Source organism: Barbus barbus (assembly GCF_936440315.1).
Source record: "Barbus barbus genome assembly, chromosome: 48".
Taxonomy (NCBI): Eukaryota; Metazoa; Chordata; class Actinopteri; order Cypriniformes; family Cyprinidae; genus Barbus; species Barbus barbus.
In genome coordinates this window covers 19,977,261-20,003,406 of record NC_136726.1, presented here as the reverse complement: position 1 = coordinate 20,003,406, position 26,146 = coordinate 19,977,261, and the positions used below count along the sequence as shown (strand labels likewise).

The following is a 26,146-nucleotide window of genomic DNA, read 5'->3' as shown; positions in this document are numbered from 1 at the left end:
GTCTACTCAGATGAGAAAACCATCTGCTAAATGGACAGCAACTGAGCTTAGCTGAAGAAATAAAAATGTGTTTCTCTAATGCACCTAAAAGTGATATTCACTTTATCTTTCTTTGTCCAGTTTGTTTACCCATTATCTCTCTTTAAATGTTTTATTTATTTTTTTAAACATAAATTAATTGATGAAAAAAAATAATGTCTTGGAATGGCATGAGGGCTAATACATTTTATTTTATTTCTTCAAAATTTTAATTAATCTATTCCGTTATTTTCTGTTATTTCAATGTTTCCTATTTAAATCTTGTTTCTATTAAATGTTTTTTTTTTATGCTAATTCTTATTCTATTTAAATTAAATTTGAATATTATACTTCTGAATGCACAATTTGAGGATATTGTTATTCTTTTGTGATACATTATGCTTAATAGTTTATGCTAAAACATGAAAAACTCTAGTGTTTGTGCAGGATGAGAATCTGAACTCTGTCATTACATGACATTACACCTGTGACCTGTGTTTTTATGTGGCTTGTGTGATCTGAACCTATGAGTGTGTACCCCTGTGTGTGTGTTTGGGGACACCCACTGTGTTGTTTTGTCCTTAATGAAAAGGTAATAAATCGGCGTCCATCAGCGCACGAGACTCATGCTGGGAAGTTGATGAAAACTTCAGCACTAATTACATCACAAAATTTGTCAGAGAAAACAACTTCTATTCCAGATTAGCATTTTCTCACACACACAGAGGACGTGCATTAAATCTTGGCAGGTTTATGGATCATTTATTGTGCAGGCGGTGTGATCGGAGTACTATGATGTTTGATTTCGGCCTGTTTTCTTCTTTTATTGATGTAAACACTCTAATATGTGGTTAATAATTCATCAAACCGTTTCTGTCTGAATGAGGTTCTTCAGGAACGCGCAAACCTCCGGCTTTGAGCAATAATGAACACAAGCTCTCATGGACTGATTGCACCGTTCCGCTCAGCAACACGATTTATTCTGCTAATACACCGTGTTCTTTTGTTTTTTCATGCACATTTGCACATGCACGCAAGCAAATACACACACACACTTCTCAGTAAAGACCATCATTACCGCTTCTCACACACCGCCGTGGTGGAACACATAGATATTCTTCTTTTATTTCCATGGAAGACACCCACCGCCTCCATCCCCCGTGTGCTTGTGTGTGTGAGCGCTCAGACATGCCTGTTTCTAAGTTACCAGCTTTACTCTGCTGCCAGTTGAACGTAATTCTGAAACACCTTTAAGCTTCAAAACAACTCAACGAGTGATTTGAGGGAAGGACGACCCTCTACTGTGGTGCTACCATGGTACCATTTGATGTAAAAAGCAAAAAAAAAAAAAAAAAAAAAACAGGGTTTTATAATATTTCTTAAATAATAAAAGAAAGAAAGGGTATATATATATATATATATATATATATATATATATATACGATTTTACAGTCTCTGCACTGGCTACCTATTCAGTTCCGTATCATTTACAAAATATAATTACTTGCCTATAAGGCCCTAAATGGTTTAGCTCCTGCGTACCTAACTTGTCTTCTACCACGCTACAATCCAACCTGCTCCCTAAGGTCGCAAAACTCTGGACTTTTGGTAGTACCTAGGATAGCAAAGTCCACTAAAGGAGGTAGAGCTTTTTCACATTTGGCTCCCAAACTCTGGAATAGCCTTCCTGATGACGTTCGGGGTTCAGACACACTCTCTCGGTTTAAATCTAGATTAAAGACACATCTCTTTAGCCAAGCATTCACATAATGCATCTTATAATCTTGTACTGCAGTTATATCTGATCAAATGTACATTATTATTATTCTTTAGCGTGGGTTGAACACATAATTTTTACTTGTATGCATGCAAATTTGTTCTGGTATGCATGCAAATACCATGGTATATGAATTTTTGTACATATATGAATTTTTGTTTCATTACCATGATATTACCATCTGTCATTCTCACTGTACCATGGTATCACTATAGTATTTTTATAAATGGTTCTGTATCCCAAAAACATGTCCTGGAAACCATGGTATTACTGTGGTATCATATCTTAAAACACATACTTGGTATCATGGTACTATTAATTACCATGTAAATACCATATGCCAGTACTTTTATAAGGGGCTGTTTTCATTTTATTATATGCAAAAACATGGTATTACCATAGTAAAATGTTCAAAACCTCATATTAACATCCAAAATTACTGGTCATATTTCTGTCTAAAAGACCATGGTGAGACAGTCATATTTTTAGTAAGGAAGAAAACACTGACCAAAACCTCTATCTTTCTGCATTAAACACACTTATATGTTTCTGTGCTCTCAACAGGTCAGAAAGTCCTAATCTAAAGTGATGCGAAAGACACCTGGCGAGCGACAGACGGACCGTCAGAGAGGTGAGACCGAACACACGACCTCTCTCCTCTAACTTTATGAAAACGATCCACCTCGCATCAAACACAAATTAAATCTCTCTTCAATCTTAGCAGTGTTAAACAGAGCCACCCGTCTCCCACATGAGGGAAATACTAGTTGCTTTCCTTTATCAAAAACAGCAGTCGACACTCACCTCCGTTTCCCTGGGTGGGGGAATCCCTCTCGGAAAGAAATCCCTTCTCCTCTCTCTCGCACTCTTTCTCTCTCTCTCTCTGAATCTGTGTCAGTTTGTCTTGTGTTGCTCCTCAAACTCTTTTTCAGTGCTCTGGGTGGTCGTTAATGTGGAGTTCATCCTGATACAGCCGAGGTCCTGGATGTGTCCGTCAGATATCACAGAAGAGCCAAAGCTGAAGACCTCACCAGTGAATCCAGGAGCTCCAAATGGAGAGAGAGAAAGAGAGAGAGTACAATGTGAGAAAGGAGGGAGGGGAAGGTAAAGCTCTGAGTGAGAGACCAACTGAATGAGAGAGAGAGAGGTTGTGCGGGGAGAACTGTGTGCCTGTTTTGAGGTTTTGTGCATCTGTGTGTAGGTTTGTTTGTGTAAAGAATTCGGACAGTCAAGTAGCACTTAAAATGTCTGAATATCCTTGCATTAGATACAGGTTGTATTATTTTTTTAAAGATCATGTTTCTAGCAAAACATTTCTCAGATGTTTTATATGTTTGACAACATAAACAATAGATCTATTGTTCAGAAATTAAAAGTATTTTTTTCGACTGAATCTCCAGGTCACATTTTGCTTCAAAAATGTGAAAAAAGAAATATGTTACGTAAATAAAAGAAAGTCGGTTTAAGGATCATTACGTTTTTATTTTTAACTACCCCCCCTCACCCAAACTTCTTAGTATGGTAAAGCATTCAGATGTTTATTCTCAATAGTGATTTTCATTAGATTCTTATTACTGTAATACAGTATTTTTATTACTGTTAATTTACTGGAATACAGTGATTTATGCTTTAAAAACGTCACTTAAAATTAATTTGTTTGCTCTATAGTAATGAGAATGAGGAGGCATTAATTGTTATAAAAATTTTGTTAAATTTAACTTAAACTTAAGTAATTTTATTACAGTTATTTTACAGTAACACAGTGAATTATGCTTTAAAGGGGTCATCGGATGCCCATTTTCCACAAGTTGATATGATTCTTTAGGGTCTTAATGAAAAGTCTATAACATACTTTGGTTAAAATTTCTCAATGGTAGTGTAAGAAACACCTTTTTAAACCTGTCAAAATCAGCTCTGTTTTCAGCACGTTGATCTTGTCCATGTTGCTTTAAATGCTCATGGGCTCTGCTGACTCCACCCCTCTCTTCCGTGGAGTAACGAGCAGACCGTAGATATGTGTAGAGTCCCTATTCGACCGCTCCAGATAAGTTGACGCGTCAGCCATCTCGCATTCACCATAATAATCAATGAATATTCAAAGATATACAAGCGTATTACTTGCTGTTGTAGACGCACACAGTCAATGCGCTCAAAGATTCGCAGACTGCTCCAAAAATGGTGGATGGCTTACGTATCGTGGCCCATAGAAACAGTCAATAACGGGGCATCTAGGTATATATATCTATGGAGCATACTAAACTTCAGCCGCGAAACTGGCTAACTAGCACATTATTTGCAAAGATTCATAAAAACCCTTATACTCACTTCTTCTGTAGATAAAGCTGGATCACGAATGATTCGAGCGAACATAGACGGATTTATGTAGCTCGAGGATCGGCGCATTCACTTCAAAACGAAAGTAACGTTAATCCTCTGCGTCTTCAGCGGCTCAGATGTTGGGAGTAAATGATGACTGCTATATTCATTATTACATCCAACAACAAAACACTTCAATCGCTTAATCAAAGACATCTGGTCTTCCCCTGCACCGGAGTCGACACAATGGCGGACAGCTCTCAGCTCTCTCAGGGTGGGTCTAAGGTAAGACGATCTTATCAATCAACTCTCGTGGGAGCGGCCTGTGCAGAACTACGTCATTCTGACAGGAATCTCAGAACAGCCTGATTTGAGAAAGGGGATTTTAAAGGGGTCATAAGATGCGATTTAAAATGTTCCTTTCTCTTTGGAGTGTTACAAGCTGTTTGTACATAGATAAGATCCCTAAAGTTGCAAAGCCTAAAGTCTCAAAACCAAAGAGATATTCCTTATCAAAGTTAAGACTCTGCCACGCTCCCCTAAAACAGCTCATTCAAACAGGCCCCCACATGTCTACGTCACGATGTGGAAATATTTGCTTAATGCCGCCCAAATGTTCACGCAAAGAAAGGTGGCGTGGTTTCGGTAACCGCAGCAGTGTTGATGCAGCCGTGTCAGGGAGACGTTGTGTGTTTCTAGGCGAAAGCAAAAGCACTTTATTTGGCCTTCCGAAAGTAGTAAAAACAACAACTTAATAAAAAATGGCTAAAAATTACTATAAAATTATTACAATAATTTGCTGCAGGAATGAGAATGAAGGGGTATTGTTATAAAAATACTATCACAAAGCAAAAAAAGGTCTTATTTTATATTTAATGATCAAAATATTATTTTTCAAATAAATATATTTTTTAATTATATATTATAATTAATACATTATATTTAATTGATTAATTGTTTTACATTATAATATATATATATTTATTATAATTAATATAATTTATCTTGTTTTATATGTTTTAAAATTATTTTGTGAATATATTTTTAAAATTGGACCCATACGTATTGATATTTTATCTTATGGAATGGTAAGGTCCTTATTAAAGTTGTTTATAAATGGGCCAATAATTTTTTTATTATATTAATATTACATATATTTTATATACTGTTATTTTATAGAGGGAATTGATGTTAAATATTTAATGCATTTATATTATAGCTTCATTTAAAAGCAATGAGATTCAATGAGCTTCTCAGACAAACAAACCTCTCTGTGTGTGTGTGTGTGTGTGTGTGTGTGTGTTTCCCTCCCCTCCTTTCATTAGGCTTTAATCTAATTTACTTTGACACTCCTGTGTGTGTACTCTGTGTATTCAAGATCACACAAGGGTACGTCTCTTATTTAAACACACAAATATTTAGTCTGTTTGACTGTGAAGGGATCAGACAAGTATTAATGACTGAATTACTCTCATACCCTGAGTGTCATTGAAAGTGTTCGTGTGACGGGGCTCTTTCTCGCCACTAATATAGATATGATTCAATAAAATTCCTCTGCAGCGTCAAATCAAACACTTTCAGCGCCTCTGAATTGCTTTAAGGTTCACACACTCTCTCTTTCACACACATACACACACATCTGCCCGCAAAACAATATTAAATCGGCAAATGCAAGAGCATATGGTACTGTCAATAAACACACACGATGAAAGGACACAAGGGCCAGAATTCCAGGAAGAACTGTCACTTTTGTTAAACAATCTCCTGCTCCAAAAACAGCACAATTCAGCTGTGACCTGCCGGAAGAGCCCGACTGGGTTGTAAATCACAGGTGTAGCGTCAGAGCCGCGAGGAAAGATGATGTTTACAAACCCAAGTTCTCTGCACTTGCTTAAACATTTATTCCTAGACGAGAGAAAACCACGAAACGAGCTCTCAGAGCAGAAAGCAGTCACTCGAGGACAGCTTATACGCCTGCCACGGGAAATAAAGAAATAAAGAAATTTAGGTCGTCGTGAGCGTTTCTTTTGAAACTTCTGAGACGCTGAAGTTTGAGGATGCTGTAATGATGGAAACGTTTAGTATTTGCTCCAAGGGAATGGGAAAAATTGGAAGAGAAGTTATTTGGTATGAAATACCCCCAAAAACACAATATAGAAGCACAACAACAGGAGGAAGTGAATTAAACGGCTATTAGTTGGGAAACTCGAGTTGAAAGGGTTAGAAACTAAACTTTAGTGTCATAAAGTAAAACGTTTATTTGTGGTTTACATTTAAGTAATATTTCAAATTAAAAATCAGGTCATAAACTCTTTAAAACAAAGGTTCCAAAAAGCATTTTGCCAACGCAGAACCTTAAGTTCATATGATGCCATTAAACAATGTTTTTAAGTTATATAAAATAAAATATAATACAGAAAATTTTATTTTAGTTGGATAATATTTTTATTTCATATTTTTTGTTTTTAGGGGATTTATTGGTACAAATCTATGAAAGCCCATTTCTGCCACTACATAATTGTTTTTTTTTAAAGGTAATTGTGATTTTGATCTCTCAATTCAGACTGTTTTTCTCAGGATTGCAAGATATAAACTCGCAATTGCAGGTTAAAAAGTTAGAATTACGGGACATGAACTTGTTTGTTTCCTCGCAGTTCTGACTTTTCTTCGAATTGTGAGATATAACTTGCAACTCCAAGCTTCTAAAGTCCAAATCTGAGGGGAAAATTTTTTTTGAATTCAAAAAGACTGTTTTCTTACAATTGTCGTCGTCGTCGTGACGTATTGTCAAGTATGGTGACCCATACTCGAAATTGGTGCTCTGCGTTTAACCCATCCAAGTGCACACACACAGCAGTGAGTAGTGAACAAATGCACGCGCACACACACACACACACACACACACACACACACACACACACACACACACACACACACACACACACACACACACACACACACACACACACACACACACACACACCGTGAACACACACCCGGAGCAGTGGGCAGCCATTTATGCTGCGGCGCCCGGGGAGCAGTTGGGGGTTCGGTGCTCAAGGGCACCTCAGTCGTGGTATTGAGGGTGAAGAGAGCGCTGTACATTCACTACCCCCACCTACAATCCCTGCCGGCCGGGGACTCGAACCCGCAACCTTTCGATTACGAGTCCGACTCTCTAACCATTAGGCCACGACTTCCCACTTGCAAGTTTATATCTCACAATTCTTACTTTATAACTCCCACTTGTGTTATAATGATAACTTTTGAAATATGACTTTTGACTATTTCTCAGAATAATGACTTTTCATGGAATTCTGACTTTTATTTCTCAGAATTGGCTTTCTAACTCGGAATTACGAGTTTGTCATGCAATTCCGAGATCAAAAGTTGCAATTACCTTATTTTTTTCCCCCCGTTGTGGAAACAGGCTTCCAGAATACACTATATTTATGCTGTAATTATTATCCACTTTTTGAGCACAGACCTGAAAATAAAATTTCCAGCTTAAACCGTTGTAAATCTTGAATTCTTTGGAGTACAGATTTAAGATTAGTCTCTCTCACTTTTTTTTAAAGAGCAAAAAGTTAGTTACAGAAGTTTGTTTAATGTTACGAAAAATGCACAAAAATACTATTTTATATGAAATATATAGTTTTCCTTTAAAACTCTGAGAAAATCAAAGTATCTAACGAAAATCCTAAATCTTGCAAAACCTTTACCAAGTTTCATACCATTCCAATGAAGCAAAAAATGCTTTATAAAAAATAAGAAAAAAAATTCTGTCAAAAATGACCGAAGAGTAGAGTTAAAAGCCTAGAAAGACGTTTCGAAGGGATCCGTGCTGTATATTAACTCTGTTCTGTGGTTCTCTGAGGTTTATGGCTCTGTTGAATAGTTCTCATGTCGTTTTTCAGGACAGACCGTACAAGCAGGATCAACTTACACTGTTTTAGCTATTAAATCAGACAGACTATTCTGGACAGATGGGCCAAAACCCTGATGCTCAACACAGCTCTCTACTTTTAACAAATAAAGTTTCTTCAGTGGATCTGAGGGTCATTTTTAATAGTTTACCATTCTGGAGTTGAGCTGTAAGCTTCTTTTGGAGATGATTTCTTTTAAAGATATAACTTCTATAGGTTAGTGTATTGAATTCTTGGTTCTTTAAACCATCAAAACAGATGATTTTATAAAGAGCTAGACACTCTAAAGCTCTGTGTAGACCTCTAACCTTTATTCTTAGTAGTGTATACAGTGAGCTTAGGCTGCAGTGATTGTGTTATCAGAGTGTTTTGCTCTTTTCTTGGCACCGTGCACATATGAGAGTCATGAGTCTTGACCTTCTGCTGTGGTCTTCACCTCACAGGTCACCTGCAGATGGAGGTTGTGTGGAACGTGCCTTTGCCGTCAGAGTGATTATCTCTTTTAATAGTGCTCTGAAATGTTTTGGCAGTTTGTCGCCTGTGCTGAAATTCTGTTATCGGCTCGCCAGCTGCTTTTCATCTGATGAGGACGGTTAAACTCAACTCAATGAGACATGAACGAGTTTAAAAGCCGTCAAGAAGATAAAATCGTGTCAAACAGTGCCTCTTTCCATTACAGTCATTTACTGTGGTTAAAAGATGTTCTTAGTTATTATGTAAACCATTATTTTTACATTTACTGAAGGTAAATAGCGTGCTTGTCCATTCAAACCTCACAACCATGATATTATGGGTGTATGGGGAGATTTCCAGTTCGTTAAAATGTTCAGAGTGGCTGTTAGTGAATTGCTATGCCGTTGCTAGGATGTTTTAGATGGTTTCTGGGTGGTTGCTTATTAAATCGTGTCAAAATGTCTGATATTCTCATTTCTATGGCTCACTCTTTTAGTGTTTGTCTATGGAATTTATAGACTTAAACTTAACCCGCCTTCCCTCCCCAAGCTGCATGATTTGAGGTATCATTCATGCTATGAATTTAATGATATCTTAAGTCATGCTTGTTTATAATGTCCTCTCTGTGACGTATCCTAAAGTTTCAGATGTATGTAACCAAAAGATCACAGTAGTAAGTGATTCATTTTCAGTTCTTGCAAATGAACCACTTTGAAGAAATGATTCGACCTTCATTTTTTTTCTTATTTTTAATTTTGTTAATTAAAAAAAAAGTATTAATATATTTTTTATTTTTTTATTATTTTATTCTGCCTTTATTATTTTATTGATTTTATTTAGTAGTGAGGGATTTAGTTAAATGCTACTGTGTAACGCCACGCCAGCAGAGGGAGCCCTCACCTGAATACTGACTGCATGCTCCCTCTGCTGCTTCTACTTCCACTTCCTGTTTGGTACTTTAAAAGCGATCACCATGTGCTTCCACCTTGCGAAGTATTGCCAGTTTCACCTGCCTTACCGAGCGTTTTTCATATACCCTGTCTGATTACCTGTTGCCGTCTTGTTTTGCCTCTGGATTATCGAGTTTACGGATCGCCCCTTTTGGATTGTTTGCCAGTGAGGACTGCTTTATGGTTTGACCCCTTTTGCCTGCCTTTGTCTTTTGCTCTCTAGATTTCCCCTTCTTGCTACGTTTGTTTATTTGGACTGATCACCCGGTATTGACCCTCTGCCTGCTTTATCTCACCGCTGCCTGGAATACGTTTATGTTGCATCTGCCTTAGACTGCCTTCTGACACCGACCTCCTGCCTGTTTTGTGTACTCTGCTTTTCTTAATAAACATCCGCAAATGGATTCAACTTCTGCCTCAGCGTCCCCGTTACAGAATACTTCGCCTACAATGAATCCAGCGGACGTTTCTAACCTCCAAGCGGCATTTGCTTATCAAGGAGAATTATTAAAGAGCTATCAGGAACAACTCAGCAAACTCCAGTCCGTCAACGAGCACCTAACACAGTACATTCGATCGCTACCTCCTCCCACGCCTAGAACGGTAAGCTTTGCTCTCCCTGACAAGTTCGATGGTACTGCTGAGTTATGTAAAGGATTTATTCGTCAAGTTAAGTTATATTTCGACCACCAGAAAGACAAATTCGAAACCGAAGAAACAAAGTGTGCTTTCCTTATGACACTGTTAACGGGCAGAGCCATCGATTGGGCTTCAGCAGTGTGGGATGCGGACGTTCTGTTCAGATGCTCAGTTAACTATTTCATGGACCAACTCCGTGAGGTGTTTGAATATCCCGCAGGGGGCAGGGATGTTTCGACACAATTGATCGGACTTCAGCAAGGTGATCGTACAGCTGCGGAATATGCCATTAACTTCCGAACTCTGGCTGCTCAAAGTGGATGGAATGATGTCTCATTGAAAGCTATGTTTTTCCACAGTCTTAATCCTGCTCTACAGGCTGAACTGGCTTGCCGCAAAGAGGATTTGTCCTTTTCTGATTTCGTCTCGCTCACGGTAAAGATCGATAACCTCATGAGACAACACTCCAAACCCAAACCTGAAAGGAGTAACCCCTGTAAACTCGCAATAGCACCAACACCCATATCTTCTCCACGGGAGGAACCCATGCAGATCAACATTTCAAGATTGTCAGCGGAGGAGAAGGAAAGACGTCGCACTAACAACTTGTGTTTCTACTGCGGGGGAACAGGCCATCGCAGTCTAGGATGCCCTCAGAAACGTTCATCCAACACCAGGGTAAATATTAACCACTTTGCCTTACTTACCAACCGATCTCTCACCTTTCCCATTACCCTAGAAAATGATACTCTGTCTCTTGAACTTACTGCCTTGATAGACTCGGGAGCAGCGTTAAACATCATCAACCGGACTGTGGTGGAGGAATACCAGATCCCCGTTCAACCTTGCACACCCCCCATAAAGATCAAAGCCATTGATGACGCCCTCATCGGAGAAGGAATCACTTATCAAACCAAGACACTCACACTCAAGGTCGGCCTGCTGCACCAGGAATCTATTTCATTCTACGTCGTTGACTCTCCCAAGCATGAGGTAATCTTGGGATTCCCCTGGCTTTCGATTCACGACCCCGACATCTCCTGGTATCATGGTGAGCTAACACATTGGTCCGCCTTCTGTCAAAAGAACTGTCTTTCCGCAAAACCCCAACCCTGTTACACCACCACGGTAGAAAGTCCCCTCACTCACAAGGACGTTACCATTCCATCCTGCTATCACGACGTATCTGAAGTGTTCAGTAAGACAAAGGCAGCCCAACTTCCACCACATCGTCCCTGGGATTGTGCCATTGAGCTCCTCCCGAATGCCATGCCCCCTAAAAGTAAAGTTTACCCCCTTTCACAAAAGGAAAGTCAAGCCATGGAGGAATATATTAACGAGGCTCTAGACTCCGGATTCATCCAACCTTCTACTTCTCCCGCGGCAGCAGGGTTTTTCTTTGTCGAGAAGAAGGACGGAGGACTAAGACCCTGCATAGACTATAGAGGCCTGAATAACGTCACAGTTAAATTTCGTTACCCCCTCCCTCTAGTACCCTCTGCCTTAGAACAGTTACGTGAAGCCACCATATACACCAAACTTGACCTACGAAGCGCTTACAATCTCATTCGAATCCGTGAGGGTGATGAATGGAAAACCGCCTTCCTCACCACTAGGGGGCACTACGAGTACCGGGTGATGCCGTATGGGATGGCCAACTCTCCAGCTGTGTTTCAGTCGTTCATCAATGAGATCTTCAAGGACCTGCTCAACAAGTATGTGATCGCCTATATTGACGATATTCTAGTATATTCCAAGACAGAGGAAGATCACGTTGATCATGTACGTACCGTCCTATCAAGACTCCTACAGAATCAACTGTATGTAAAGGCAGAGAAATGTGAATTTCACGTTCGTCAAACCTCGTTCCTCGGGTACCATATCAGTCATCAAGGGGTTAAAATGGACATTTCCAAAATCCAAGCAGTCATCGAATGGCCACAACCCACCACAGTAAAGGAGTTGCAACGGTTCCTGGGGTTTGCTAACTTTTATAGGAGGTTCATCCGTGATTACAGCATGATTGCAGCCCCCTTAACATCCCTCCTAAAAGGTAAACCATCCAAACTAGCATGGACCGAAGCGGCCAGTCAAGCTTTCGTCTCCCTAAAAGAGAGATTCACCTCGGCCCCCATCCTGAAACATCCTGATCCAAATTTGCCCTTTATAGTGGAGGTGGACGCTTCTGATTGTGGTATAGGGGCAGTCTTGTCACAGAGACACGGTCAGCCAGGCAAATTGTTTCCATGTGCTTTCTTCTCCAGGAAACTGACTCAGGCAGAGCGTAACTACGACGTGGGGAACAAGGAACTTTTATCAATGAAAGCAGCAATTGAGGAGTGGCGACATTGGCTTGAAGGTGCCACTCACCCCTTCCAAGTAATCACAGACCATAAGAACCTAGAATACATCAAGGGAGCGAAACGTCTAAATCCAAGGCAGGCTCGCTGGGCACTCTTCTTCACTCGCTTTCAGTTTACGGTAACCTACAGGCCGGGCAGTCAGAATAGTAAAGCGGACGCTCTCTCACGACGCCACGATCCTCCTATCGAACAACAATCCCCAGAACCAATACTTCCTCCCACGGTTATCCTGGCTCCCATCTCTTGGGATATCATGGAGGAGATTCAGCGTGAGCAACAGAACGAACCACCACCCACAAACTGTCCCCCCAACCAGCAATTTGTACCAAGTACTCTACGGAATCGAGTGATGCAATGGGTGCATTCTTCCCTAAGCTCCGGGCATCCAGGTATCTCACGTACTCTCCATTTAACTAAGAACACATTCTGGTGGCCCTCCATGAACAGGGATGTAACATCATTTGTGAAATCATGCTCCCTCTGTGCTCAGTCTAAGACCCCCAAAGAATTGCCCTCTGGTCTTCTACGCCCACTCCCCATACCACAACGTCCATGGTCACACCTATCCATCGACTTCATCACCGACCTACCACCCTCCAACGACTTCACAGCAATACTGGTAACCATCGATCGATTCTCCAAATCCTGTCGTCTCATCCCCCTAAAAGGCCTGCCCTCTGCCATGGAAACCGCTCTTGCTCTCTTGCACAATGTGTTTCGCATCTATGGCCTCCCGGAAGACATAGTGAGTGATAGGGGCACCCAATTCACTTCTCAAGTATGGAGGGCATTCTGCAAACAGTTGGATATTAACGTGAGTCTGACTTCAGGATATCATCCTCAAGCCAATGGCCAGGTGGAAAGATTGAATCAGGAGATTGGACGATATCTGAGAACCTACTGTAACCGTGAACAACATAGATGGTCAGAATTCCTCCCATGGGCAGAATACGCCCAAAACTCGCTCACCCACTCGTCTACAGGTCTCACCCCCTTTCAGTGTGTCCTGGGGTTTCAACCACCGATGTTCCCGTGGTCTGGCGAACCCTCCTCGGTTCCAGCGGTCGATGACTGGATAAGGCGTAGTGAGAGGGTGTGGGACAGTGCTCATGTTCGTCTTCAGCGGGCTGTTAGGACGCAGGAAATACAGGCTAACAGACGACGCCGTCCACACCCTCCCTACCAACCTGGGCAACGGGTCTGGCTCTCCACTCGGGACATCAAATTGCGGCTACCCAGCAGGAAGCTCTCCCCAAGGTACGTCGGTCCTTTTAAAATTCTTCGTAGAATTAATGAGGTTACCTACCAGTTAGAGCTTCCTGCTAACTATCGTATCTCTCCCTCTTTCCATGTCTCCCTCCTGAAACCGGTCCACCCGGATGCTGACCCCGGCCATGAAGCCCCAGAACCACCGCCACCCTTGGACATTGACGGGACTCCCGCTTACCAGGTGCACGAGTTGCTGGACTCGCGTCGGCGAGGGGGTCGGCTCCAGTACTTGGTGGACTGGGAGGGATATGGACCTGAGGAGAGATCGTGGGTAGCCGCCCGCGACATCCTAGACCCATCACTCATCGAGGAATTTCATCGAGCCAGACCCGACCGACCTGCACCACGACCACGGGGTCGGCCACGTCGAGCTCCGGGAGTCGCTCCTAGGGGGGGGGATTCTGTAACGCCACGCCAGCAGAGGGAGCCCTCACCTGAATACTGACTGCATGCTCCCTCTGCTGCTTCTACTTCCACTTCCTGTTTGGTACTTTAAAAGCGATCACCATGTGCTTCCACCTTGCGAAGTATTGCCAGTTTCACCTGCCTTACCGAGCGTTTTTCATATACCCTGTCTGATTACCTGTTGCCGTCTTGTTTTGCCTCTGGATTATCGAGTTTACGGATCGCCCCTTTTGGATTGTTTGCCAGTGAGGACTGCTTTATGGTTTGACCCCTTTTGCCTGCCTTTGTCTTTTGCTCTCTAGATTTCCCCTTCTTGCTACGTTTGTTTATTTGGACTGATCACCCGGTATTGACCCTCTGCCTGCTTTATCTCACCGCTGCCTGGAATACGTTTATGTTGCATCTGCCTTAGACTGCCTTCTGACACCGACCTCCTGCCTGTTTTGTGTACTCTGCTTTTCTTAATAAACATCCGCAAATGGATTCAACTTCTGCCTCAGCGTCCCCGTTACATACTGCTTATTCAAATATATTAAATTGTTATAAAATATATATTAATATATATTATTGTTGCTGCTGTTGTTGTTATTATTATTAGTATGATTAATTGTTCTCGCATACAATTATCATTGTTCATACTTATTGTAGACTACTTTTTTGTTATTGTTGTTTATTTGCTGTTTTTGGATACATTCTCCCCCCCCCCCCCCCCCCCCCCCCACACACACATTTTTAATTTAATCCTGTCACTAATTAAGATATTCATTGTTTTTGTCAGAAAATACTGCTGTGATTATAAAATTGAACATCATCTGATGTGTATACACTTCAAAGGTTTGAGGACATTTGTTATTATTATTGAAATTAAAACCTAAAATATTTTTTATACCCAAATGTTCCAGATGATTGCTTTCAAATAAATGCTGCTAATAATAAATATTAAACTTTATATTAATTAAACACTTTTATTCCTAAACTGTTTTCAACATTGATAATAATAAATATTTCTTTAGCAGCAAATCAGCATATTAGAATGATTTCTGAAGGATCATGTGACACTGAAGACTGGAGTAATGATGCTGAAATAACATTTAAAAATGTAAATAAATTGAATAATTAAAATAAAATTTAAATGCAATAATATGTGAAATATTATGTAATAATATTTCACAATATTACTGTATTTTCACTAGATTTTTGCTGCTAGCTGCTTGCTTAAAAGAGTAGCTTGACCGTAACTACTTTAAATTATGTAGCTTTTCCAGCACTGTACTCCACTCTTCTCTTTCTCGTCCTCTCTTTATTTATCTGACAATTCATTACGCAGATGATGGTTCTCCACTGGCGGTGGCTCCCACAAGGAAAACTACCTCTCTAATTTAACTTGCAAAAATAGAAATCAAAGCACCGGTATGAAACAAATTAGAGTACATTTGAACCTCCGACTGAATGACAATGAATAAATCAGAAACAAATGCAGAAAACACATTTTGAGTCCACCAGGGAAACTTTTGTGCTCATTGGCTGTAATACAAGCAGGGTGAAAACAGAGCTCGAAACGCCACTGCTGGGATCAATTCTGCTCTCTGCCCCAACAATTATAGATTTTTCTTTAAAGCAGAAAACACACAGAGCACAACTCATCAATACCCGTGGGCTCAAGGCGGTGAGGGTGTTGTTACTGAATAAGGTGATCAGCTCATTACTTACACACAAGCACACACAGTATAAAGGTCAAATCGTGGAGCTCGGGAAATGTTTTTGAATGTCATCTGTAATGTGGAAGCATCATTCTTTTCCAAGCATCATTATTATGTAATGTGGAAGCATCATTATTTCTCTCTGGGGAAATGCTGGAGATTATCTTGTAGGTTTATATTGAAATGCATCACACGAGGAATGGATTTGTACATGTTTTGGATTTGTGGCATTTTTAGAGAGAAAATTAGAAAATCCTGCCCAAGTTTGGAATAAGAAAGTGGGTTGTATTGCAAATCTTATTGGCAGTAAGTTGGGACACCGCAGAGGAGAACCACTCTGTTATGTCTGGTGCCGATAAATTCAATACACCTGGTAGTCTGGCTTTAGTTTTGGCCGGGTTTTTCTTATGATTCATAATAGGCCTTTTCAAATCATTTCTTGTCAGAAGCAATGAAATATATTCCTAATTCTAGGATATGAAGCTTTAAATCACCCATTTCCTGAGCTGATTTCACCACTGCCTATTTGATCCCATTTTGTGGCCTGGATTGAGTCCTGCAAGCCTCTGAAGGGCGAATGAAGTTAAGAAGAATCAAGACTAAATCAATCCCAGTCTTGATGGATGAGGTAAGATCCTGATTTTTGACATGTGACCAGAGCAGGGTCCCAACCTTGGGGCAACCTGCAGACTGCTAATGGCAAAACTGTTCAAGAATGTCAATAGGATCAAATGTCACACAATGGTTTCCTGAAATGGATCATTTGGAATACTGTGGAAACAACAAAAGAAAAAGAAAAAATCTGTAGAGTTCCAAATTGTACAAGACTGATTAGAATCTGAGAACTAAGTAATTTTTTCCCAAAAAAGCTTTTTTTTTTCCCTTTACGGTGAACATTTCCATGCACATGCAGGACTCTGCAGGAAGTTCCCTAGATTTTCAGATATATAATAAATTCTCAGATATTCTAATTCTAATTCTAATAATAATTATTGTTATATGTTAAAATGTAATTGAAATATAATATTATAAACATATAATAAAATTAATTTTATTTAACATTACATTAGCATATGAATACAAAAGAACTCAATTTCATTGTCTAGTTCTACTTTAAAATATATTAAATCATTATAAAATATCTGTAGTGTTTTAAAATATATTGCATATTTCTATAAAATATATACCTTTATTTATTGTTATTATTAATATTACATGACATGTAATTATAAAGTATGATTATTAAAAGTTCATTGTATATTTAAATTTTAATATATATAAAATTATTATCAAATATATTTAAAGTGTAATAACATATAATATGTGTATGTATGTATGTATGTATGTATGTATATATATATATATATATATATATATATATATACAGTCATGGCCAAAAATATCGGTACCCTTGGTAAATATGATCAAAGAAGGCTGTGAAAATTAATCTACATTGTTAGTCCTTTTGATCTTTTATTTAAAAAAATCACAAAAATCTAATCTTTCATTGGATAAGAATTTAAAATGGGGGGAAATATCATTATGAAATAAATGTTTTTCTCAAATACACGTTGGACACAATTATTGGCACCCTTTCTTACGAGTAAAATATCTCTGAAGTATATTACCATTCATATTCACAATTTTGAGCACTCCAGGGTGATTATGAATATGAAATTATCCAGCCATGACTTCCTGTTTCACAGAAATATAAATAGGAGGGAAAACAAAGCCCAAATTCCCTTAATCATCCATCACAATGAGAAAAACCAAAGAATATATTTCTGATGTGCAGCAAAAGATAATTGAGCTTCACAAATTAGTGAAGTGGCTTTAAGAAAAGAGCTAGAGCAGTGAAGATTCCCATTTCCACCATCAGGGCAATAATTAAGAATTTCCAATCAACAGAAAATGTTATGAAACTGCCTGGAAGAAGACGTGTGTCTATATCGTCCTAATGCACGGTGAGAAGGAGCGTTTGAGTGGCTAAAGACTCTTCAAAGACCACAGCTGGAGAATTGCAGAAAATAGTTGAGTCTCGGGGTCAGAAAACCCTAAAAAAAATTGTCAAACAACACCTACATCACCACATGTTGTTTGGGAGGGTTTCAAGAAAAATTATCCTAGCTCATCCAAAAACAAACTCCAGCATATTCAGTTATCAGACACGACTGGAACTTCAAATAGGACTGGCTTCTATGGTCAGATGAAACTAAAAAATTATCTTTTTAGCAGCAAACACTCAAGATGGGTTTGGTGAACACGGGGATAAAAAGTACCCCATGTGTTCAATGAAATATACTGCTGTATTTTTGATGTCCTGGGCCTATATTTCTGCTGGAGGTCCTGAACATCTTGTTTAGACACATGGCATCATGGATTCTATCAAATACCAACAGATAAAAAATCAATAAGTGACTGACTCTGTTAGAAATCTTATAATGGGCCATGTTTGGATTTTCCAACCAAACAATAATCCAAACACAAACCTCAAAAATGGGTCTCTGACCACAAAACCAAGCTTCTGCTGGCCATTCCAGTCCTCTGACCTGAACCCTGTAGAAAATGAGTGAGGTGAACTGAAGAGAAGAAGCACCAACATGGAGCTGGGAATCTAAAGGATCTGGAGTGATTCTGGATGAAGGAATGGTCTCTGATCTCTTGTCAGGTGTTCTCTAACCTCATCAGGCATTATAAGAGAAAATTTAGAGCTGTTAAACTGGCAAATGGAGGTTTCAAAAAGTATTGAATAAAAGGGTGCCGTTAATTGTGTCCAAGGTGTATTAGAGAAAAACATTTATTTCATAATGATATTTCCCTGTTCTCTCATCTCCCCTGTAAGAAGATCCAGTTTAGAGCATAGCGACTGAACAACTGACACGTGAGAAGCGAAATCGTTCCGCATCGCCGTCAACTCGGTTCTTAGTGTTCGCCATCTTGTCCATCATATCGCTCGTGGTCTGTAGCTTGGATTTCTTCTTAATCGGAGAAGCCGACGGAGACAACTCCTGCTGTTTCCATCAGGTAAAGTATTATTAATGAATAAAACTTAAAATAAAACCAAAACAAATCAGCAAACACATATGGAGCTCTACTCAAGTGCGACTAGGTTCATAAGCACGTCACGTGACTCTCCCACAGCCTTCTTTGATAATATTTACCAAGGGTGCCGATATTTTTGGCCATGACTGTATGTATTATATTATTATTATTATTAATACTATGATCATTATTAAATTAAATGTAATTCTAAAATATTATAATTTTTTTATTGTTAATATTTTATTTTATTACTATATTAATATATTCAATGAAATATAAAGTGTTGAAAAAATATAACTTTTTTTATAAAAGTATATAAATTATGTATATAATTTTTATTATTTCATTGTCTATTTGTATTTTACGGAGCCATTTAAGGGACATGGTGGAGGGAAAAATTCGGGGTGAGTGGAAAAAATTGAGGGTGGGAGGAAAAAATATTTTTCAAATGTTTTGCGTTCCCTCGCAAAACTTTTGCGTTCTCTAGCAAAGATATTTGCATTCTCTAGCAAAACTTTTGGATTCCCTCGCAAAACTTTTGCGTTATCGCGCAAAGATATCTGCGTTCATTCGCAAAACCAGTTGACTTCGGACAAACTCTTCCTGTTTACTTTACAGCTTGCAGTGGTTACAGCTCGTATGTTCACAATGGATAGAGTTTTATTTTGAACTTGGACTCAATAACGTAATACAGTCAGTGCTTAGTTCAAGGCACAGTTTTGGGACATTACAAACGCTTAATGTGGCTTAATGTTTTAAAACAGTGACATTGGAGGACTAAATTCGATAATAATAAATACTAATAAAATTATTAGGCTAATATTAATAACCTTATTTATAATATTACTATTAATAAAGCAGAATAGCCCAGAATATGAATGCAATGGATTTGGTATTTTTAAATCACCGTTTTCGTTCATTAGCCTACCTTAAGAGTATTATGGGGGAGAAAAAGCTTACGTGCAGGGCGTTGCGTTCATATTCTGGGCTATTCTGCTTAGTAATATTATTAATAAGGTTATTAATATTAGCCTAATAATTTTATCAGCTTTTATTATTATCGAATTTGGTCCTCCAATATCACTGTTTTAAAACATTAAGCCACATTAAACGTAGAATGTCCCAAAACTGTGCCTTGAGCTAAGCACTGACGTATTTCTTTATTTGAGTCCAAGTTCAAAATAAAACTCGACCGCTTCATTGTGAACATATGGAGCTGTATGAGCCACTGCAAGCTGTAAAGTAAACAGGAAGAGTTTGTCCGAACTCAACTGGTTTTGCGAGAAAACGCAAATTTGCGAGAGAACGCAACAGTTTTGTGAGGGAATGCAAAGATATTAGCGAGATGCAAAAGTTTTTCGAGAGAACGTAAAACATTTGAAAAATATTTTTCCTCCCACCCCAAATTTTTTCCACTCACCCCAAATTTTTCCCTCCACCATGTCCCTTTAAGGGCTCCGTAGTATTTGAATATGTAATGTATAAAATTGTTATAATATAAAGGGTGTTGAATTATTTTGTATACTTATATAAAAGTAAATTATGATACTATTATTATTATTTATTATCATCATCATCATCATTACAACATGAAATGTAATTATAAGACCATTTAATATTTCTGTTCTTCTGTCTATTTCTATTATAATATACAGTATATAAAACTGTTGTAAAAATATATTGTATTATATAAAACTATAAAAGTATATATTTAATAAATATTCATATAATTGATGTTATATGCTTATGTCTGAGCTTCTTGATTTAATGAAATGTCAGTTTATTCATGGTCCAGACTGGTGACTGTTTTTGGATTTTCTGTGCTGATTTTAGAAGAAATCCTACATCCTGACATTTCATTAAATCAAGAAGCTCAAACATATTTGAAAGCTGTTGGCTCAAATGAGAATAATTATGTCTCTGGCAGATGCTGTGCTGTGATCAGGCTGAATTGTTGAGGGTAATCTTTGAAGCCGCTGCATATTATTATCACATATTTATTGTGATTATTGAGGTTTTATTTAGATGTTATTTGGTTCTCTATGGGGAAGCCTCCAACGGGACCTCTATACGCAGCGCTTGCGAGACATTCCTGTTCTAGCCGTCAATCAAATCTGAAAGAGGAGAGGAATTTATCACATTCAGAGCCTCGTGAGGAATATCGCTTTCCCTATCTGAATAGTCATGCAGTTTGTGTTTGTTTCTAGTTTTCAAACTGCAGTCGTTCTCCATGGAAGCAGATATAGCAACAGAAAAGAGCTTATCCAGGTCTAGCTTCTCAATCGTCAAATAAAATGAGTTTTCTTCATGGAGTGGCCACCTTGAGCCCGCAGTGATGGGACGGCGGTCTCGAGTGGTTTTGTGTCAAACTGTTACACATCCATTCTCAGGAGTCCTCAACTAGGTTTCATGAACTTCTGTGTTTCAGATAGGGGTGTAAATCAGATGGTTCGTCACAATACGATATAGATTCACATACCCAGTGATACGATATTTGCCGATAACTCATGAAATTCCACGATACGATTCGATTTGATACAGGAGTATATCGATTGATATATCGATATTATATTATATACCTATTTTAAACAACAATCTACATTTTTATTAACTCACAAATGCAACCAAAATATATAACATGAACATTTATCTGAAATTTTCACATCCTTTACCTCAATAGGCCTACACTTTTTTTTTTCTAATAAAGAAAATAAACAAATGGAAAATCAATTCTGGCTGCTACTATGGGCTCAGTGCTAAACATCTTTTCTACAGATTTCATAAGATAAGATGGCGCCGCTGAGTTCAGAAGCCGTCCTGGTCGCTCCGCTTAGACTGTTCTTTTATTTACTTTTTTACTTACTTTTACTTTTTCTTTTTACACATTTAACGTCGGCACTGATCACTTATGGCAAACAAACACTTTTGGACATTGGAAACCGCTACACCCTTGAAAAAAAAAACAAAAAAAAAAAACTTTTTTCACTGCTGGTTATACTCTGTATAATTGTGTATTTGACAAATAAAATATTGAAACTTGAAAACTTGAAACTTGATAACCAAATTACAAGCAATAGCAGGAAATAAATACAATAGAACAAAGACACAAGTTCAATACACAGTGTACGGACGTTCTAAGTGGCCATGCATTATTATAATTTTTCTGTCTTGTTTTCTCGTGATCACGACTTAATTTTCTTGTGATCTCGACATAACGAAAGTTGTTTTGTCGTTATCACGACTTAATTTTCTCTGTGTATTCGGCATGAGAAAATGCTATAGAAGCAGCATCATCGCAGCATCATGGATGATCGTATTCGCTTTTACTTTGATCAGGGACTCACTCAAACTGAAATAATAAAAATAAAAATATGGTATAAGTACCATCCCAAATATTGAAGGTGTTGTGTGTGTGACCGACTACATTGATCCATGATAGAATACTTTTCATGCATATTCATAGTCGGCCATTTTAGCTCTGTGTCTGTCAGTGATTGACGACTTACACATAAGTGTTCGACACTTGAGAAGGAGGCTGTCGGGTCTGCAACTTTATCGTCGAAGACAATATAGCGACCCTGATTTTCTCACGATAGCTACAATTACGTCGTGAGAAAACGGTTTTTAGGTTGAGATCAACAACTTTCGTTATGTCCAGATAACCACAAAACAACTTTCGTTATGTCGAGATCACGAGAAAATTAAGTCGTGATAACGACAAAACAACTTTCGTTATGTTGAGATCACGAGAAAATTAAGTCGTGATAACGACAAAACAACTTTCGTTATGTTGAGATCACGAGAAAATTAAGTCGTGATAACGACAAAACAACTTTCGTTATGTCGAGATCACGAGAAAATTAAGTCGTGATAACGACAAAACAACTTTCGTTATATTGAGATCACGAGAAAATTAAGTCGTGATAACGACAAAACAACTTTCGTTATGTCGAGATCACGAGAAAATTAAGTCGTGATCACGAGAAAACAAGACAGAAAAATTATAATAATGCATGGCCGCTTAGAACTTCCGTAGCTTTTCAGGTTTTTCAGCTCAGTCTAAAATAATTTTTCAGGTACGCTACAGAAATGTAATAATCAAATGTAAAATAACTGCATAGTCTTCACTCTATAAATTAAATATAAATTAATCATTTTTAATGTTACAAAGGTTATTTAGTCAGGAGCAGTGAACAGTTGTATTTTTCATTGACAGCATTAGATTAATTATTAGTTTGCTTTCACTTTAAGAACGAAAGCACGGATTTAATACAGGTGCATCTCAGAAACTTTGAATATGGTGAAAAAGTTAAATTTTTCTTGTAACTTATTTCAAAAAGTGAAACTTTCATATATTTTAGATTCATTACATGTAAAGTAAAACACTTCAAAAGTTTTTTTTTGTTTTAATTTTGATGATTAGAGCTTACAGCTCATGAAAGTAAAAACATCAGTATCTCTAAATATTAGAATATTTCCTAAAATCAATCAAAAAAAGGATTTGCAAAACAGAAAAGTTCAAGTTTTTAAAGTATGTTAATTTATGCACTCAATACTTGGTCGGGGCTCCTTTAGCACAAATTCCAGCATCAGTGAGGAGTGGCATGGAAGCGATCAGCGATGTTTCAGAAGTGGCTTGGTAGCCCTTTTACTGAAGATGTCTGAGCGTGGTGACTCTTGATGCACTGACTCCAGCTTCAGTTCACTCCTTGTGAAGCTCTCCCAAGTGTTTTAATCAGCTTTGCTTGACAGTATTCTCAAGCTTGTGGTCATCCCTGTTGCTTGTGCACATTTTCCTACCCAATTTCTTCATTCCAGTCAACTTTGCATTTAATATGCTTTGATACAGCACTCTGTGAACAGCCACACCTTTCAGTAATGACCCTCTGTGACTTACCCTCTTTGTGGAGGGTGTCAATGATCGTCTTCCCCATTATTGCAGTTTCAAAGAACAAGAGATACCCAGAATTTATACTGTATGGATGGTCATTTATTGAAACTCAAATGTAAATATTATAATATTTTGAGACACTTTCTCAACTGTTTATGTTAAGACATATGCCTAACCGTGTTTAATAGGATATTTGCCGAAATGTGCATTTTGGTGTAACTTTGTCGGTATCTATTCATCCATGCACAAAAAAAAAAGCGAAAGAGAGCTCAATTTAGTACTTGCTTAGTGTAGACGCGGAGGTCTGTGTGTGTGCGCAGAAAACTTCTCACACGGCCCTCGACTGTTCCGCCAACAATCCTGAGCATCTTTTATGCTCGCCTTGTGATTTCAGTCCTAATACGTGATTTTGAACGAGAACGCACGCGTTGGCGGTGATGCATAGACGGACATTATGTGAAAATGGGCACAGTGCCAAAATAAATGTGCCTATTTATACTACAAATATCGATATTTTACGCGTGGCATCGATGCATCGTATCATCAGACATCGTATCGATATATTGATCCATATTGATGAATCGTTACACCCCTCGTTTCAGATCAGTGATTCAAAGGCCCACATGGATTCTGCACCTCAACTCTACAGAATTGGACTGCATGTAACTGAAGAAGTTTCACCCGTCCTCTGACCCTTGTGAGTTTAAATATTTTAATAATTAGCCAAATGATAATAATTATAGCAATATGTGTATTTCAAAATACAAAGTACTCTGATATGATATAATAAATAATAAATAATGTTTGTATATAACAATCATTTATAATTAAATTATATAATCAATAATATAATGAATAATGTACAGTATTACAGTAACTTTTGTCAATGTACAAGTTTTTGAATTTACATCACAGAATCTTTTTGACCACCAAAAAAACCTTGTATTATCTCAGGCCTTATTTGCATTGATAATTGCAGAAACATGTAGATTAGATCAACCCTAAAAGCCAGATGCTGACACTCCTCCTAAAGAGGGTGAAAACATCAGATGTGAGAGAATATTGCTGCTATTTTCAGTTTATTTGTGCCGTCTGTGTCCCAAGGATCATTCGTCTGCATTTCTCGATTATATGTGTAAACATCACGGAATTGTACAGGAAATCAATTTAACAGATTAATCACAGACCTCTCGCTCAGAGACACCTGCTCACGACAGATGACAAACATGACCTTAGTTTGGACGGCCGGGTCGAGACTTTCAGCTTTACACTGCAAATCTAATATTTGTGCTAACAGTTTTGTTTTTCATAGCTCAGGAGACTCAGTTCATGTTCTAAAATGTTTATTAGTATCAAAATATCACTTTCAGACTTCAGAAGTGTCAGGTTTTGGTATCTTGCCAAATCTGGGCACAGTTTGAGACGGTGTTGAGATCATCTTGAAGAGATGTGTCATTCTACAAGAAAATTTGTGAGAACTTGAGATTTAAACCATAAGCAAAAATGTATTAGTTTATTATTTGCTTATTTCGAAAGACAGGTCACCTGTTAGCCCTTTTTATTCTTTGTGGCATTTACTCAAGAAATGCAAAAACTATATAAATATGTGACTGCTTGTGCGAAAAATTTCTCCTCAGGGTTTTACAAACTGTCCCTGGTCACTCGCATGCATGTCACATCTGTCTGTCATGCCCCAGAAGACCTTGAAACTCATTTCTGAACATTGTGTGTGTGGTAAACAGGTGCACAGTGGTAGGGCGAAGAGAAGCACTGGCAAGAAACACGATGAATTCGATTTGATTTGTCATCCATGCCCAGAGGGATCTCACACACATTCACTCACTCACACACACACACACACACACACACACACACACACACATACACACATTATGCCATCCATCACTCCACAAACAAAATTACATACATGCTCCTTTCCAAGAGACATAAACATTCCTGGCATAAGTGTCAGCATGACGGATCTTTGAGTTGAAATGCTGTTCTGTATCTTAAAGAGACCCAGAGGAAAATGTATTATTGCGCAGAGGTTTCTTTTTCTTAGCTTGGGAAACTTCTCATTTAACTTTCAACTTTGTCTCAGGTATTTCTCTTACATATAAAATAAAATAAAAAATAGACACAAATGAGACAATAACAGACATACAGTAAGAGTACAGAACTATAAAATGAATATGGAGCAGCTCATTTAGTGAGAACTTGGCACTCGATATAAGACGTGAGCTTACCAGAGTCTTTATCTCAGGAAACTTATTTAGATGTCTCCATTTACTTGAGTTAATGTATACAAAAAATAGCTGAGACATTAAAGAGATCTTGTTTGTATTATTTTCCTTTTCTTTTCCAGGGAGCTTTGTAAGCAAGTGTCATAAAACACAT

At 38.2% G+C, this 26,146-nt stretch overlaps 1 protein-coding gene across 1 annotated transcript in view; it reads right to left on the bottom strand.

Moving 5' to 3' along the window:
• Positions 1 to 2,859, bottom strand: part of shisal1b (shisa like 1b) — a 52,255-nt gene extending 49,396 nt beyond the window's left edge. The window contains exon 1 of the mRNA XM_079411695.1: positions 2,600 to 2,859. The gene's annotated coding sequence lies outside the window, so the exon portion shown is untranslated. The remainder of the gene's footprint in view (positions 1 to 2,599) is intronic.
• Positions 2,860 to 26,146: the final 23,287 nt, after the last annotated feature.